At 42.0% G+C, this 16,217-nt stretch overlaps 1 protein-coding gene across 1 annotated transcript in view; it reads right to left on the bottom strand.

Moving 5' to 3' along the window:
• Positions 1–16,217, bottom strand: part of PFDN1 (prefoldin subunit 1) — an 87,456-nt gene that overhangs the window by 24,145 nt on the left and 47,094 nt on the right. The window lies entirely within an intron of this gene.

Genomic DNA, 16,217 nt, shown 5'->3' with positions numbered 1-16,217 from the left:
AACCTATTTGTTAATTGGCACGGTTTTCCAGAATACTAAATGCTATTGATGTTACCCCCGTTGACTTTAAAGGCGGGTTATAACATGGACATGCTGATACAGTCTACATTGATTTCAATGGTGTTACATTGGTGATATATTTATGTTGCTACTTGTACAGATGTGGTGATACTCTGGCAAAACAGTAGGCCTGCCTTTGGGATAATGACACCCCATATATTGTGATGTTGAATCTAGCATACATGGGGATATTGTGGGTATAGGGTTCAGAACCCAACACGGGTGTAATGCGATATGAGGGGGTCAAGCAATGCGGTTTCTATTAACTCCATTGTGTATTTGTAATTTAACTTGCAGTATTCAGTAGTGTGCGTAGTAAAAGCAATTTTCCTTTTTAAAACAAAAAGCACTGACTGGACAATAATTTAAGTGCTGCTGCTGTCATCTGGGGTTTCTAACCCACACCATCTCCGCAGAGTAGCCTCGGACTGCACTGCTTCGCTACGCAGCAAGAGTGAAGTGCTACGATGGGGGGGGGGTTAGTTCCCAGTAAGGAAACAATTGTGAACATATTACTTGTGCACATCCTTTGCAACTAATAACCTAATTTCATACATGTAATATAAATAATCGGGGCTCCATTCAGTCTATTCATGGCACATTATACCAAATAACATAGGGATATTGGCATTTAAAACAAGCATTGGAAATGTAATAGGTCTCGCATTAGGAAAGTTTGAGCTATTGGTCTTATAAATGATTTTTATTTATGTGTTACTTTTTAAAATAGCTAAATTAATAGCTTTGTCATTTACAATGCCAATAGTTATAATTTTTGCAAATGTGACACCTATAGCATTTGTAATGCAACATATTTTGTATTTACGTGACTTAGATGTGTTGATATTACAAATAACAATGGCTTAATTTTTAAAAATATTTAATACTTAAATAATTTATTTAATTTGTAATGGCAATAACTTAAACTTTTGTAAATAACTTTTGTGAAGATTATGTTCAGTTTTTTTTATTGTGACGAAAATCCAAGAACAGAAGTGAAATATTAACATCTTTTTGTGATTTGTAATGAAGCGTGAAAGCTTGAAAACAGCTTGAAACATTGAAGGAACATATTTGAACCAGTGATGCTGTGGTGGCGCAGAGTCATGCCGGGGTGGCGCAGAGTCATGCCGGGGTGGCGCAGAGTCATGCCGGGGTGGCGCCGAGTGATAATGTGGTGGTGCTGAGTGATAATGTGGAAGGGAAGAAAGAAAGAAAGAAGGGAGGAAGGAAAGAAAGAAGGGAGGAAGGAAAGAAAGAAAGGAATGAAAGGGAGGGAGGAAGGGAAGGAATGGAAGAAAGAAAAGGCAAGAAAGGATAGAAAGGAAGGAAAGGAAGGAAGGAAAGAAAGGATAGAAAGAAAGAAAGAATTCTAATTGCAAGTGTCAACATGAACAGGCTTGTTTTGAAGATGTAGTTCCCAAATTTGAGATTCCACGACAGAGAGGGGCTGTGAAGGACGGAGAGGCGACAGGCAGAGGCCACGGGGACATCAAAGGAAGGGTGGGAGGGGAAAAAAATGTGACACCTATAGCATTTGTAATGCAATATGTGTTGTATTTACGTGACTAAGATTTATTGATCTTTCAAATGCCAATGGCTTTTATTTTTTTTTTTATAATGAATATTTTAAAAAGTTGTGGCGAGAGCGAGAGCACTAAGCTGTGCAGCTCTAACACTTCCAAAAAGGCAAACAGCTCCTAGGCTAGGTTTATAAGGGCAATGCAAAAACACCACGAAGACGACATCCAAGTATTGATGTAAGCAAAAAATATAGTGGAATAGTTGCATGAATTTATAATTGAGCTTAGGTGTGGCTTCGTGAACCTAAGGCTACTGGAGAGTAAACCTCAAAAGTGTGCTATGACATTAGTTGTGTAAGAAACGATTGCAAGCAGGACTGGAGTCTTGATGTTTTATACTGTGTTAATGTAATTGTCTGTTAACATGGATCCTGCCGTTAGTTTAAAAAAGTGCATGCATGTTCACCCAGTGGGCCTACCTTATATTGTTTGTCTCTGTGCAAAATACCAAGTCTCAGTCACAGAAGTGTGTATAAAGCGTTAGTGTTGTGTGAGGAAGAATGTACAGAGTGACAAATAATGTACTGAAAGAGGATAGTGGAAAATTAGAATTAAAATGTCGCCATATCTCAAAATTTGGCACGTGATATAGAGACAGAAAGAAGTGGAATGGAAGTATGTTTATTTTGTGTTTGGAAGCCACGCAGATAAAGGGGTGAGAGAGAAAGCCTCCAAAATAGTATAAGCGTAGAGTTATTGCAGTATAATGAGAATGAGAGAAGGAAGAGATAGGGAAGCAGAGAGATTAAAAACTATTGCAGTGTTTGATGTTTTAAATCATGAAAGGTTTAAAGTTGCTAAATTGAAATGCCATATTTAAAAACAAAATATACTGTTAAATGTGCTTTCGTACCGACTTTAATTTCAATATAGTGAAAGGCTGAAAGTATTCCACCATGTTTACAATAAAATGTGGAACTGTCTAAGACAGTATTCTTAAAAAAGTACATTCTTTTTTTTTTTTTGCAGATTCAAAATGGTCCGAGTAAAGCGTGAATTAAAGACATCAATAAAGGCGGATGTCTCTGTGTAGCTTGTGCTCTCCTGGCACCTCGGGTCGGTTTAGTGTTAACACGTAATTGACAAACCCATTGTCAAGCAGGATGTCTCTGTTGTTGCCCACTGGCGCCTGTTGTCTGTTTCAAGCAGAGAGGAAAGAGCTGGGAGGGGGTACCCCCATCAGAATGGCTCTGTCTGCCTTGTCCCCAGTGGCGCCAGTTGCCGGTTCCAAAGTAACACTTGCTAATTATTATTTTAATAATTGTAGCTGCGCAAATGAAAACTAGATTACAATGTAATCAGAATGGTAAAAGGTAACAATGAAGAGCATGCTTCAGCTTTGTGCTGGGAATAATTTCAGTGCCACAAAAGGTAAGAGCAATATGCGAGTTAATGTCTTCGTGTGGGCACCTAGTATACACACGGGCCACAAATGAGGAAATAAAATGATCAAATGAATATTGCCTTTGCAATCCTGTAATTTTTCTGGGCACATGATCCAGGCAACATCTCTTACTGTGTAGTTTTTCAGTAGACTATTTGTTCTTCTTTGAAAATTAATTATTTCTTTACTTTAAGTGTATAAGCAGTTCTCATCATAACAGCAATAATAATGTAAGCGTGAGTAGATTTTTGTTTTACACAAATACACATTTTGTAATAAACAACGGCCCAGAGGCAAACGAGAGCTGGCAAGACTTCTCTAAAGAATATCATTTTTTTTTTTAAAGTAACACTAGGTGTTGGAGAGCAACAAAGGAGCCGATGGGGGCGGGGGCAGAATGGATAGTCGGCAGGGTGAGAGAGCAACAGAGGTGCTTGAGACTGACCAGCTGCACGAAGAGGACGAAATTATTAGCAGAACTTTAAAAACTGTAACATGCTCCCTGGAAAATGCATTTACAGTGAAGAATGTTCGTGAATGTGCTTGGGTTAAGTTTAAGTGAACTTTACGTGACCCTTCATTGAAGTTACTGGCTTTCTATAAGATAAGAGTGCCAGACTGCAGAAGGAAATAAAACAAACGAAAAGGGCTATAAAGGGACAATGGAGGAACGAGCCAAGTATACAATAAATAAAAAATAAACTAGGCACAAATGAATAGAAAAGGCGCGCCACGCGATGCGTGGGCAGAGAGAAGGCAGGCGCTGGAGAGGGAGGGGTGGGTTGCCTGCAACTCGAGCAACCATAAGGAGAGGGAGGGGGTGGGCTGCCTGCAGCTCGAGCGACCATATGGAGAGGGAGGGTGGTGGGCTGCCTGCTGGGAGAAGCTTGGGGCAGACAATGAAGAAAAGTCTGTCTAATTACAGATCGAAAGAGTAAGACATTTTGGAAAATACACAAAGAATTGATGTGTGTGCAGGTTACAAAAAGGAACAAAGTACAAGGAGAGGTATAACACTGCAATAAATGGCAGGCACTGAAACGGAAGAGAAGAGCAAAAGAAACGTGCTAGGAGGAGAGATGGGGGGGGGTCTAAAGGCCTCTGAGCACGAGTGTGAAGCTCTCTCGGCATTGCTGTGGCGGCGACCATATGGAGAAGGAGGGGGGGTGGGCTGCCTGCTGGGAATAGCTTTACACCCAAAGAAATTTGACGAGTGTGCACGTTACAAAAATGAACAAAGTACAAGGAGAGGTATAACGCGGAAGAGAAGAGCAAAAGAAACATGCTGGGAGGAGAGATGGGGGGGTCTGGAGGCCTCGGAGCACGAGTGTGAAGCTCTCTCGGCATTGCTGTGGCGGCGACCATATGGAGAGGGAGGGGGGTGGGCTGCCTGCTTGGAGAAGCTTGGGGCAGACAATGAAGAAAAGTCGGTCTAATTACAGATCAAAAAAAATTGACGTGTGTGCAGGTTACAAACAAAGTACAAGGAGAGGTTGGTGTTTGAGTGAGCAGCCTTTGATGTTCGAGCGAGTGGGAGGGAACAGCAGGGGGCGGAGCGGATACCTTAGAAGAGCTGTTTGCGGCACCAAGCTGGGGAACAGATGGCTGGCGATGTGCCCGTGCTTTTTAGGTCAATGCCCTTGCGCATTGACCTCAAAAGCGCACGGACACTGCATCAAATCGCCAGTTTGGTTAAACTCTGGATAAGCCCCTAGATCTCTCGCCAGCTCGAATGCGCAAGCGCATTGGCAAGCGAGACCTAAAAAAAAAAAAAGGGCTTGTATCGAACTACTCTTATTCAGCTGCCAACAACAGTTATTTCGGTCAGGTTCTGGTTTTAGGGGTAGCTGTCACTAATGTTAAATGGAATTCACTTGTGGCGGACCCCCAGTGTAATATAGTACTCTTCTGGTTATTGAGATACAAAATCTTGTAGAGCATTTATCAGGAGACTCAAGACCCATTCTTCTGAGAGAGAAAACATACCACGTCTATTAAAATGAGATGGTTGTCACATGGATGTTGTGCCAGTGACTTTCGATCTACCACTCAAACTGATTTGGACAGGCCTGCTCTCTACAAACCATACAGCACATTGAAAGTAAACACTGTTGCCAACCAACTGAATACTGAGAGGTATGTGGTGATATAGATGTTTGTTCTGGAGACAGCAGCCACTGCTGTCTACACACCATTGCAAGTCTCTCTTGGTAGCCTAAGAAATCAACAGTGTACAAGAACAATGCTCCAGCTTCTAATTTACAGTCATAAGTCATTGGATAAAAAACACTCCATGAAACAAGCACAAGGAATCACTTGAACACTGGTCACTATTAAATAGAGAGCTCTCTGAAACCACAAAGCTAGCCTCACTGTTGCATAGCTGACAACGGAGGCCATTAGCAATTTGCTTGCTAGAAAATTCTTTATAATGGTTGAGAATGTAGAAGAGACCATAACTCTAGTCTACAGAGAAGACAGAATAAAATGTTAGACTAAGCTCAGCCAAAGGAAACAGTGTCCATCAATAAAGTCTCAAACAGCAAAATATCAGTGAAAGGGCTGCTTGTGTCTGCCATAAAAGAAAGAAGCAAGGGCTGCAAACTTTTGAGAATAGGTTTTGAGGAAATGATAACCAGATTCTACCCCAGTCTAACAACCAGTAAACTCAAAGTATTGATATTGAAAAAATAACTTCCAATAAGGAAAAAGCAGGCGCAGATGAGCCACACTTATGGGGTTCACTCTCTTCCAAACTTTACTAACAAGCCCTCAAGTAGGTCTTTGTACATGGTATAAGCCAGATTTGTAGACGAACAGAGGGTCGAGTTGTTCGGAAAAAGCTTCATAGTCATTTGACCTCAACATACAGTGGAGCAAAGATGAAGTCAACTGTTCCCAACTTTCAACCGAGTACCATTTGAGTTGGTTTTTTAAAAGAAAACCCGCTCCAAACTAAACTGGGGAGTATGAGGAACCCCATGCCCTAATTATGTGTTTCTTTTCCACTAGATGGCTGGCAAAAGGCTTATAGCACATTTTCATCATACAGCTAGAACGGTTTGCCTGGATGCAAATCATTCCCTATTCTTTCATTACCTCAACGATTATACCCAGTCAAGCTGAATTAAAATTAATTCTACCATTAACTAGAGAGACTCTACCTCACCAGCAAATGTAGAACACTAACTCTTAGCATTAATCAGTTATTACATTTTTATTAAAATAATGTGCACTTGCACTCCTCCTTCCAAGTGGCTCTTCCTACTATACATTTTCACTTCCCAAAATATATGCGCAAACATAAATAAGATACAAGAAACTAAAAAACAAAGATCTGACATGGAAACTAAATATCAGTAATTGCCATTTTTGCATGAATGCCCTTTTAAGTAATCGTATATTAAGTATATTAAAAAGAAATGTTCTATCCCAGCCTACATTTCCGAAAATATCACACCACTTGCCCAACCATCATTCCTCCTTCACAAACAGCTAAAAAGTAAAGTGCATACTGCAGATGGTACACATCTTTGGAAGTCTGCCAATACTCATTCTGTTTGATCACAAATGGCAACACGCTTGGAACTATAACCGCAATACCTGGGGGCGTATCTCCTGCTACTCTGCAATGAGAATATCAGGCACCAAAAAACATGTTATGGACTAGTCAGTTCAGAACAAAGGTGTGAAAACTTCTCTTGTGCAAAATGTTTTTGCAGAGCTATGTGGGCTAAAACACTCGCTTAAACAGACATCCATCAAGTATAGGGTTACCATTCAACAACAAGTCACTAGAACATCTCTTAATACCCAATTTATGCTTTCATTTACAAGTGTGTGACTTTTAGTTTTGGGTTAGTTTAACAAACCCATCTTGTCATACCTGAAAATGAAGCCAAGATTAGAAAATGTGCGTCCTTTTAACACGGAGTCTTAAGATGCAACCCTAGTCCTATACATATGGAGCACTTTGTGAAGCCCTATATATTGCAATGCAATTCCTGAACAGGATATTTAAAAAAATCCCAAACAGGAAACCTTATCAGTAAAACAAAAGCATGGAAAAAAAAAAAAGACAACCACTGGCGCCGTAGATGACAAAACGAGAATTCAAAGATAGATGCATTCTCCGATGTTTATTTCCAGTAAACATTGAAGGACTATAATCTCTAACAAAGTATCCCACGTTCGGGTCAGTATGGTCTCACAATGAAACACATTAAACACGTTCAGCCTTGATATGATGGGTTCTTGTAACGACTAGAGAACACCAAAGGGCAAAGAACTGCAGATATACGTCTTTATAGTTGCATGCTTCAATTAGCAGAAGGGAGGTTAAAATATTTAGCATCCTGGTGGAAAACGATCACTTGTTCCACGTGTAATTTTCCACTTTCACAAATATTGTTTTCTCATTGCAAAAACAGTGGAAAAGGTCAGTTTCCTGAGCAGGAAGTGCTTAACTCTATTACTAGTGAAATTTTCCAAGTAAAAAATTAAAAATACAAATAGGCTGATATTAAAAATGGATTTCTTTACACTATGAGCGCCTGATAGTTACTTATACAAATCCAGCTCCCAAATTACTATTGTGTAGGATGTATTGTTCTAATGTAGATGTCAGAGTATACAGTATTTTTAGATGCCGAAATTATAAGTATGTTGTTTACAGGCAATATACAAAGAGTTTATCACTCAAAAATAAAAAAAAAAGTGCCATATCAGTACTTTGCTGGCTCTTCTAGTGGGGCAAAACCTGAGGCTCAGTAGGCTCCCGGGCTAGAATTCTGGTGATTGCATTACTGAAAGAGCACACAAATATTTTAACTCCAAGAACACCATAACACCACATCGGTTGTATGTGTAAGAGAACGTTGTAGTTCAAGTAGCTATGTCTGTGTTGGTCAGTTAACAAGGTTGGCAGTGGTCATTTCATTTCATAAGGCTTTATTCGGAACAAAGAACAATGTCCATAAAAGCACATTAAAAAACATTTAAAAAATATACAGGCAAAGGGTTAATAAATAATTAAAAACTCATACTTTTCCTTACATTGATTGCTTTAAGGAGGAAGGTAGCCGTAAAAAAAAAAACATCAGGATGGTACAGATTAAAAAGCAGTTTCATGGAGTCCTTTACAGTCCTCACTCCGAACTTCACAAAAATAGGTTTTAAATAAACAATTCGCAAATACCTATACATTTGACACAACAGAAGAAAGTGCATAGTGCTTTGTGTTGAAGTATTGTCACACGGACATGGTCCAACCGGGTGCCTGTTCTGAGTAGGGAAAGCCACCAGTTTGTGGACAATCCCGATCCTTAATCTTGTTAATACAAACCGGTGTGATGTTCTAGTCACTTGGGTCAGATATGGTTGGTAGCCCACAAATTCATTCAAACCATAATATGACACACAAGTGGATAGGTTGCCACTATTACTAAGCTGCCTCTCAGAAAGAAGATTCAAGAAGGACTTCTTCATTTCGGGTTTAGATAAATCAGAGGCACCGCAGTGATCTAGTTTAATATCGAGGCCATAGATTGCCTTGAAACTATCTAGATTATATTTAATCCATGGGATCTTAGAATAATTATCCATTGAGAGGCAGTCATTAATGATGGCTCTACATAGAGATGTTTCTTCTTTTATCCAGATAGATCGCCACAACATAAGGGGTCTAAGGAGAATCAGATCGGTAAGGTGTTGAATGCCGAGTTCTCTATGTACTAGTTCATTAGAGGCAGGATTAGGTAGACACAAGAGTCTTTTTAAAAAGACGTTCTCCTCCACTTGTAAGCTCCCGGCAGGAGCGAAGCCCCATACCCCGGCGCCATACAAAGCGGTAGAGAGACATCTAGACAGAAAAATTTTAAGCATGTCTCTAACCCGCCTATCCCCTAATTTTGTGGCCAATGTAAACACTCCGTAAGCACTCTTTACCATCTTGGCCCTCACATTTTTATGCTCACTAGTCCAGCTATTATTGTTAGAAAAAGTGATACCCAGGTATGAAAAGTTTTCAGTTTTTTGGACCTTATCTCCATCAATAAAATAAAAGGATGAATTTCTATTACGCCCCTGCCCACATTCCATGATATAGGTCTTGGATTTGTTGATCACAAGCTTTCTCCCTTTTATAAACTGTGAAAACCCATCTATCAGGCGTTGGAGGCCTATCGGGGAGCGTGACAATAAAACAGCATAATCCGCGTAAAGTAATACCGGGACGCTGACATCATTAACTTTAGGGGCATCTGCTGCAATGGTTTTTAGGACGGAATCCACTTCATTAATAAAAAGGGTAAAGAGCAAGGGGGCAAGAACACACCCTTGTCTAATACCCCGCCCAATCCTAAACTGGTTTGTACACTCACCATTGGTACCGTATCGTACACAAGTACGTAATTTGGTGTAAAGACGGGCTAAAAAATAGACGATACCCTCCGGTGCCCCCATTTCGATCAGCTTGGCCCAAAGAATTGCATGGTCCACCAAATCAAAGGCACTACTCAAATCTGCAAAGCAGAGATAAATAGTGCCCGGCTTGGCCTGCGTATACTTTCCGATCAACAGTTCAAGGTTTAGACACTGTTCGATCGTCCCCCGCCCCTTTCTAAATCCAAATTGACACTCAGCCAGAATGCCATTGGCCTCAACCCATTCCTCCAGCCTAACCAGAAGCACCATACTTCTAACTTTTAACGAAGAATCTAACAGAGAGATCGGGCGGTAATTCTTCACATCACCCCGGTCTCCTTTTTTTATAGATAGGGATGATGATCGATTCTTCCCAAGTAGGAGGCACCCCATTACAAACTGCTGCGTTAAAAAGTTTTGCTAAAATAGGGCCCCATAGTTCTGGAACTAATTTATAAATATCAATAGGCACCCCGTGCCTTCCCCCCTTTGCTTGCCCTAATGCTAGCTAAAACTTCAGTGACAGTAATGTCCAAAGGGACGATGGGCCAACACGCCTCTTCATGACCCATAGCTTTGTCTGTATCAAAAATTGTAGAAAAATGAGTGACCAATGTTTCTCTGTTAACCTTTGATGATAATTCAGAGACCTTCTCATCTTTAAGAAACGGACTGTTCACTGTAGCCCAAAACAAGGTACAATTATTGGTTTTGGTTGCCTGGGCCAAGTTATCCCAGGCCTCCTGCTGGAGTTCCAGTTTCCTTCTATTTAAAGTGACCCTATAGCTAGCTCTAAGTTTAAAAACCAGACTCTTTTCTCTAGGTTTGGCTACCAATGCCCTTTTTAGCTCTTTTAGCGCAGAAGAGCATGCTTGATCAAACCACCCCCTTAGGAGGTCTGCCTTGCGCCTAACTGAAATAGTAAGCTTGCAATCAATGACTAAGTTAATTTGGATAAAAAGCCGAATGATTTCCGCAGTGACGTCAACATCCTCAAGGATCTCAGTGATTTCAGATAGCCAGCTTTTTATAATGAGATCAGACGTCATTACTGCTTTATCCCCATTCCATCTAAGTCTTGTCCCATTAGACCTATGGGGTTCGATATTATCAATAAGCCCCGTACTAGATGAACTATTCTCTTTCCAGAGAAAGGCCTCAATAGTTAAACAGTTATGGTCGCTGAGAGAAATATCAATGACTTTAGGGGGCGAAATTCAGGGAACAAGGCTAGAGGAAGCACAAATAAAATCAATCACAGTATTTGCCCCCCGACCAGTAAAAGTGGGGATTATCTCACCTTGCTCATTTTTCTCATTGACCAAAATGTCCATGTCATATGATGCTAGTAGATTATTTAGGGACTCCTCATATTGATTATGATGAAAATGGAGATCGCCGTCTCCAAAGCAGTTGACCATCCCACATATATTAAGATTAGAAAGTGGGCAAACTGACATATTAAAATCCCCAGCCAAAAGCAAATCAAAGACAACATTGGAACCCATTGTGATTTCATCCAGTGCGCTCGTTAAAGCATTCACCACTAGGACCCTGGAGCTGTCAAAAATATTGTTATAAAATTTAATCAGAAGAATATTTCTACCCTTCTTCTGGGATAGCCATAAGATCTGGGTGTGTGCCCCAACCAATACATATTTTTTTACAATAAAAGTGGTCTTGACAGAAATCAGAACTAAAAGCCCACCCTTAGCTCTTTCAGAGATGGAAGCCATAGCAGGTTATTGATAAGAAACAAACCCATTATAACCTTTGAAATCTTTACACCACGTTTCCTGGAAACAGATGATATCAAAAAGTGCCAGAAAATCTGACCACCCCAAACAGTCAGATTTAGACGTTAAACCCGCGATATTCCAACTAGCAATATGGCAACTAGAGCATCCTGTTGCCACATTGTTATGTTGACTACCCCGTAAATTAGTTATGGGCGGGGTTATAATGCTTTCACAATCCTCTTCTTCACCCTCCAAACAGGCGATCATACAATCTGCATAAGCAGGATTTCTTTAGGTACAGGCCCTGAAGTTGTTACAATGGTTCTACTCCTGATAAAACGAAATCCTCATAGGTTAAACAGGGCACCAAACCAGAATCCAGTCAATCGTTAGAGTCTAACCCACTTAAACATTGAAAACGATTGAAGGTAGCCAGCTGAGGCCCACTCGGCATGTTAAACCTACTATGACCTTTCACTCTGTCCCATCCATGATCAATATTAGGCTGGCCAGTGTGATGTCTACAGAAATAGGCCAAGGGTCGGAGTGAAATACCCTGGTCATTTGGTGGGCGAGAAGTTGCTCTAATCAAAGCGGTGGTAGCAAGATAGGGGCTGTTAAAGTTGACAATAACACAATCACCCAAAATATTCTTGTGTGAAGTACCTATCCAGTCGGTTCTGGTGGTTACCAAAATCTGGTCTGCCAGGGCGACTGGAAAAACACATTCTCTGTTAAGCCAGGCCACAGTTTTGTTTTTTAACGATTCATGTGTTTCGTGGTTACTATCAGGTCCCTCCTCCCTTACTGGAGGGACATTAGTCAAGACTGCCACATATGGTGCGCAGTCAGGTGGTAGATTAGGTTGAGAATAGCCATAACGCTTTTTCTTAGCTACATTGATTCTCGGTGGATTCTCTGTAGTCAAAGTTGAGGGTATAGTTGGGGGCACGGGGTTAGAATTCACTACCGTATCGGTGCTTGAACCCCAGACGATTTCGAAGGCTCACAGGCGCTACCCTGAGCCGTTTCTACAGGTACCAAACAATTACTAGGACCAGAATGGGTTTGCACAAGTCCTCCTAGCCGTTTCAGTTCCCCAGAAACAATATCAAGTTTGTCCAGTAGGGGTTGTATAATTTTAACAAACCTGTCACCAATAATACCAACCAGCATCTCTAACTGCTCAGGTGCTAATTTCAAGTAAGTGTTATTTGTAGCATTGTCAGAGTCTTGATGGTCCCTTTGGGAGTTAATTCGATGTTTTTTTTATTTTTTCGATTACACCCCCGTTTGGACAAAACAGGCCTACTTGCATTTCTTCCAGAGCTTAGGACCCTCTGCACTTTTGGGGCTGGTGAACATGATACCACAGAATCGTTAAAGGTCTCATTCCCCGCAGGTGTGGACTCTGCATCGAGGGATACTGGCGTGATAGAAGGATCTGGGGGCTTATAACGCAGCTAGTATCCACGGAGGGAGTAAATAGGGGAAAGGAAGCCTGAATAGGAATAGGGAGGGGGTCTGAAGAGCTTCCTAGTCCTAAAGATTGTCGGCGTTCCTTGTTAATTTTGTCTACCACCTTGACAAGGTAATTGTCAAGAGTGGCTACAACAGGTCGAATATTCCCTCCGTTAGTTTTGGTCATTTTAAATATAAAAAGATGGCCCTTCCTAGTAGCAAATGAATATTAAATATAAAATTAAAAAACCGAAAAGCACAGTTTATGAAATGGTGATTACCCTAACACATGGGATATTAAAGAAGCAATCCTAGAAATTGCCATACAATACTCAAAAAAAGAGAAACTGTCTCCTATACACCACATATAGTATATGGGGTACTAAGTTGGGAAACAATTCACCATTACTGGGTCAAGTTCACTGTTCTACGTGTCCTCAAGGAACTTGGGGCCACAGCCCAGCCCAGCCTTGCCCTTGTCCCGGGCTTCACCCGGCGCCGACCCGCGGGGGGGTTGCCTTGATTTTAAGCGCCTCGTGGCGCGGGTCAGAGCGGCTTCCTGCCGCAAGGATGCTGGGTCTTGTAGTTCCCCGGGCCGGCAGCAGGAGGAGACCCCGGTCAGCAGTGGCGGCAAGGCGGTGGTTCGGGCTGCGCAGACGGCCTCACAAGACTCACAAGCCTCACAAGATTCCCCCAATCAGCAAGCTGGTCTCCGGACTGGCGCTGGTGAGTCTGACAATATACAGTGAGCAGCAGTGTGGGCAGACCTGGCAGCGTGCGAAGTGGAGGTTTGGCTGGCTTGGCTGAGTCCTCACCACTTGCCTCTATCCTCTGCCCTCATTGCCTCAGTTCTCTTCCTGCTGGCAGCCTCTCACTGCTGCCAGTCCCCCCCAATGCCCCAAAGATGCTTGCGCGGTGGTCCTGAGCTCACCGTGGGCGCAGCTTCAAATGTGGCACCTACCTGGTCAGTAGCAATCTGGCAGGCAGTTATCAGTCATGTCAATCCCGAGAGAGCAGGTTTGGGCAGGGCAGCGCTGCGACTCTGATGCGGATCGCGGGCTCTCAGGCTCTCAGGCCGACAGGCTCTCTCCGCTACCTGCAGCCGCCGCACGTAGCCCCAGCTCAGCTCCTCGAGCCTCTTGAGCCTCTCAGCTCCTCCTTCGGGTGCTCCGCACGGCCAGCAGCTGTGTCGGCTGGCAATACTAGGAGCCAGGCGGTTTTCACTGCGTCGGGATCGGACCAGGGGTCGAGTCGGGGTCGAGGGCTGAGGACTCCTAGCCTCCCAACGTTCTATCCTGAATTCTTTCCGACGGCCCGCCAACGTGGCAGTGGCAGTGGTCAAAATTCATGAGGCACCAAACAGATCCCTAAACTTGAGGCGTGGAAATAAGACATGGACTAGTGTATGATAGCATAGAGGGTTGCCTATGAAGGTAGGGGTTGTCCCAAGAATTGGGGCAATATTTGGAAGGTCGGGAATACCTATAAAGGTCAACTATGTGGAGTACTTGGTTATCCTGGTGCGGAGACGCTGCATCAGTTGGCTGAGACAGGAGTACCAAATGATGGGGATTGAAAATGGGGGGCTTTGGGGGCAGGGGTGTTGGAAATGAAGATTAATAACACTGTCAGATGTATCACAGTGCTAGGTTTCGAAACAGTCAATAAAAGAAATTTGTTAAAAAAAACTGTGATCAACATTTCCTGGCTTTGTAGTTTTATTTCCTCAATAATAGTTCTTGCTATGGCTGGAAATTTTCTTTTCACCCAGGAATACCATTATACCCAGGAATCAAGCAGGGCTGGCTTTAGGGCGGTGCAAGCAATGCATCCGCATTGGGTGCTGACTTTGGTGGGAGGCACTGGGTTTAAAATAACTTTGTACGTCCAGCAGTTTTCAGGCAACAATAAAAATGTCAAGATAACTCTGTTGATCAATGTTCCTACTGGTGAAAGATCGGAATTGTGTCTAGTGGCAGTTTTGACTCATCATAAAGTAGCCAAGAGGGTTAATGTACCTGCTACAAAGAACACAACACCATGCAGATCACAGAAGAGTGCGAGTGAACTCGGAGTAGCGGTACAAAAAACATGAAATGTCAGAGATGGATTATGAACACAAGGGGCACTGCTAGAGAGTGGTAGTGAGGGAATTAAGAGTAGAGGTAGGTCATATGGGGAGGGGGGCACCAATAAGGAATGGTGCATTGGGCGGCACTAGCACTAAAGCCGGCCACGGAATTAAGGCTGCAATGTTAATCGCATCAGTTGCTTCACTAATCGCTTAGACTGCCAGTGTGCAGTCTATAACTTTAAGGACACAGGCTTGAATTTCAGTATCTTGCATTGTTCAAATGTTTTTTTTAATTTTAGCAGTTTTACAGAGCACAAACTGCCTTAGAACACTTTACGTGAGAACCAGATTACATTACACAAAATCAGATTACTTTTGAGGCACAACGAGATTAGATCACTCGCCCAGAATCAAATCACATTGAGCCTTTGCCAAAACTCTAACCAAGCTCACAAAGTTCCAAAGCAGGCAGCTAAGACCATTAGGCCACAATTCTTACCCAGTATCAAGAGTACCACTGAATTGTGTACTAGTAAGACCGGTTTTATACAGGGCTACAAAACAGCCTAAGTGAGTTATAAAATGCTACATGGAAAAACCATATGAACATTATTACCACCATTACTGTCCCTGTTGCTAGTCTTTATATTAGGAAGGTAAGTCACACCAGCATAATGTAGAACAACCCGATACATTTAAAATCCATTGAGAAGTTAGCCACTTTCTTATTAGCCACTTAATTTGAATGGAGACAATTACCTGGCCATTTTCTGTAATACCCCAGCAGTGCCACAGCAGTTGAACTACAACACCACAAGGTAAGAGGGAGGAATTAGCTACCATGACGAGTTAGAAGAATGCTGAATGTAATGCTGAATACTGGTAACTAATCGAAGCATTAACACATCACCCCTCTTTTTTGTCAGTCTTTACATTATAAGAATATACTACTAAGCAGAGACAAGCATTTAGCAACTAACCCTTCGAGGTGCAACACATGTACAGTTGATGACCCCAATGTAGGCACTCATGACGAAAATAGGATGCTCAATTGAAGATAAAAATAATGGCTAAATAAGACTGATCATTTAATTTATGCTTGGGGTCATCAATCAACCTACCCAGAGGAGAGCAATCTTACTAAAACGATTAAATGTACAAATGACGCAGAAGGCCAAAATGACCCAAAAGACTAAATGAGACAGTAGCAGGTACTTTGGTATTCAACTTCCGATTACCAGTAATCTTCATGTGTAGTCAGGGGATCTAGCAAACGATAAACGCCATGCTCACAGACCAAGTAACATTGAAAAGACAATTCTCTCAAAACCCTCTCTGAAACAATAGCACAGCATAACTAATTTACAAATTAACCATAAAACATCAAAACTATATTGATGCCATCAAAGATTTCGAACAAAATGTAAGATTTTAACTGGGAAGTGAAGGCTAAGGAAAATCCATCGTCAGTGGAGCTGTAGCAAATTCTCAAG

This window comes from Lissotriton vulgaris, chromosome 7, assembly GCF_964263255.1.
Source record: "Lissotriton vulgaris chromosome 7, aLisVul1.2, whole genome shotgun sequence".
Lineage (NCBI taxonomy): Eukaryota > Metazoa > Chordata > Amphibia > Caudata > Salamandridae > Lissotriton > Lissotriton vulgaris.
The sequence above is the reverse complement of the archived record's forward strand: the minus strand, read 5'-3'. Positions and strand labels throughout refer to the sequence as shown.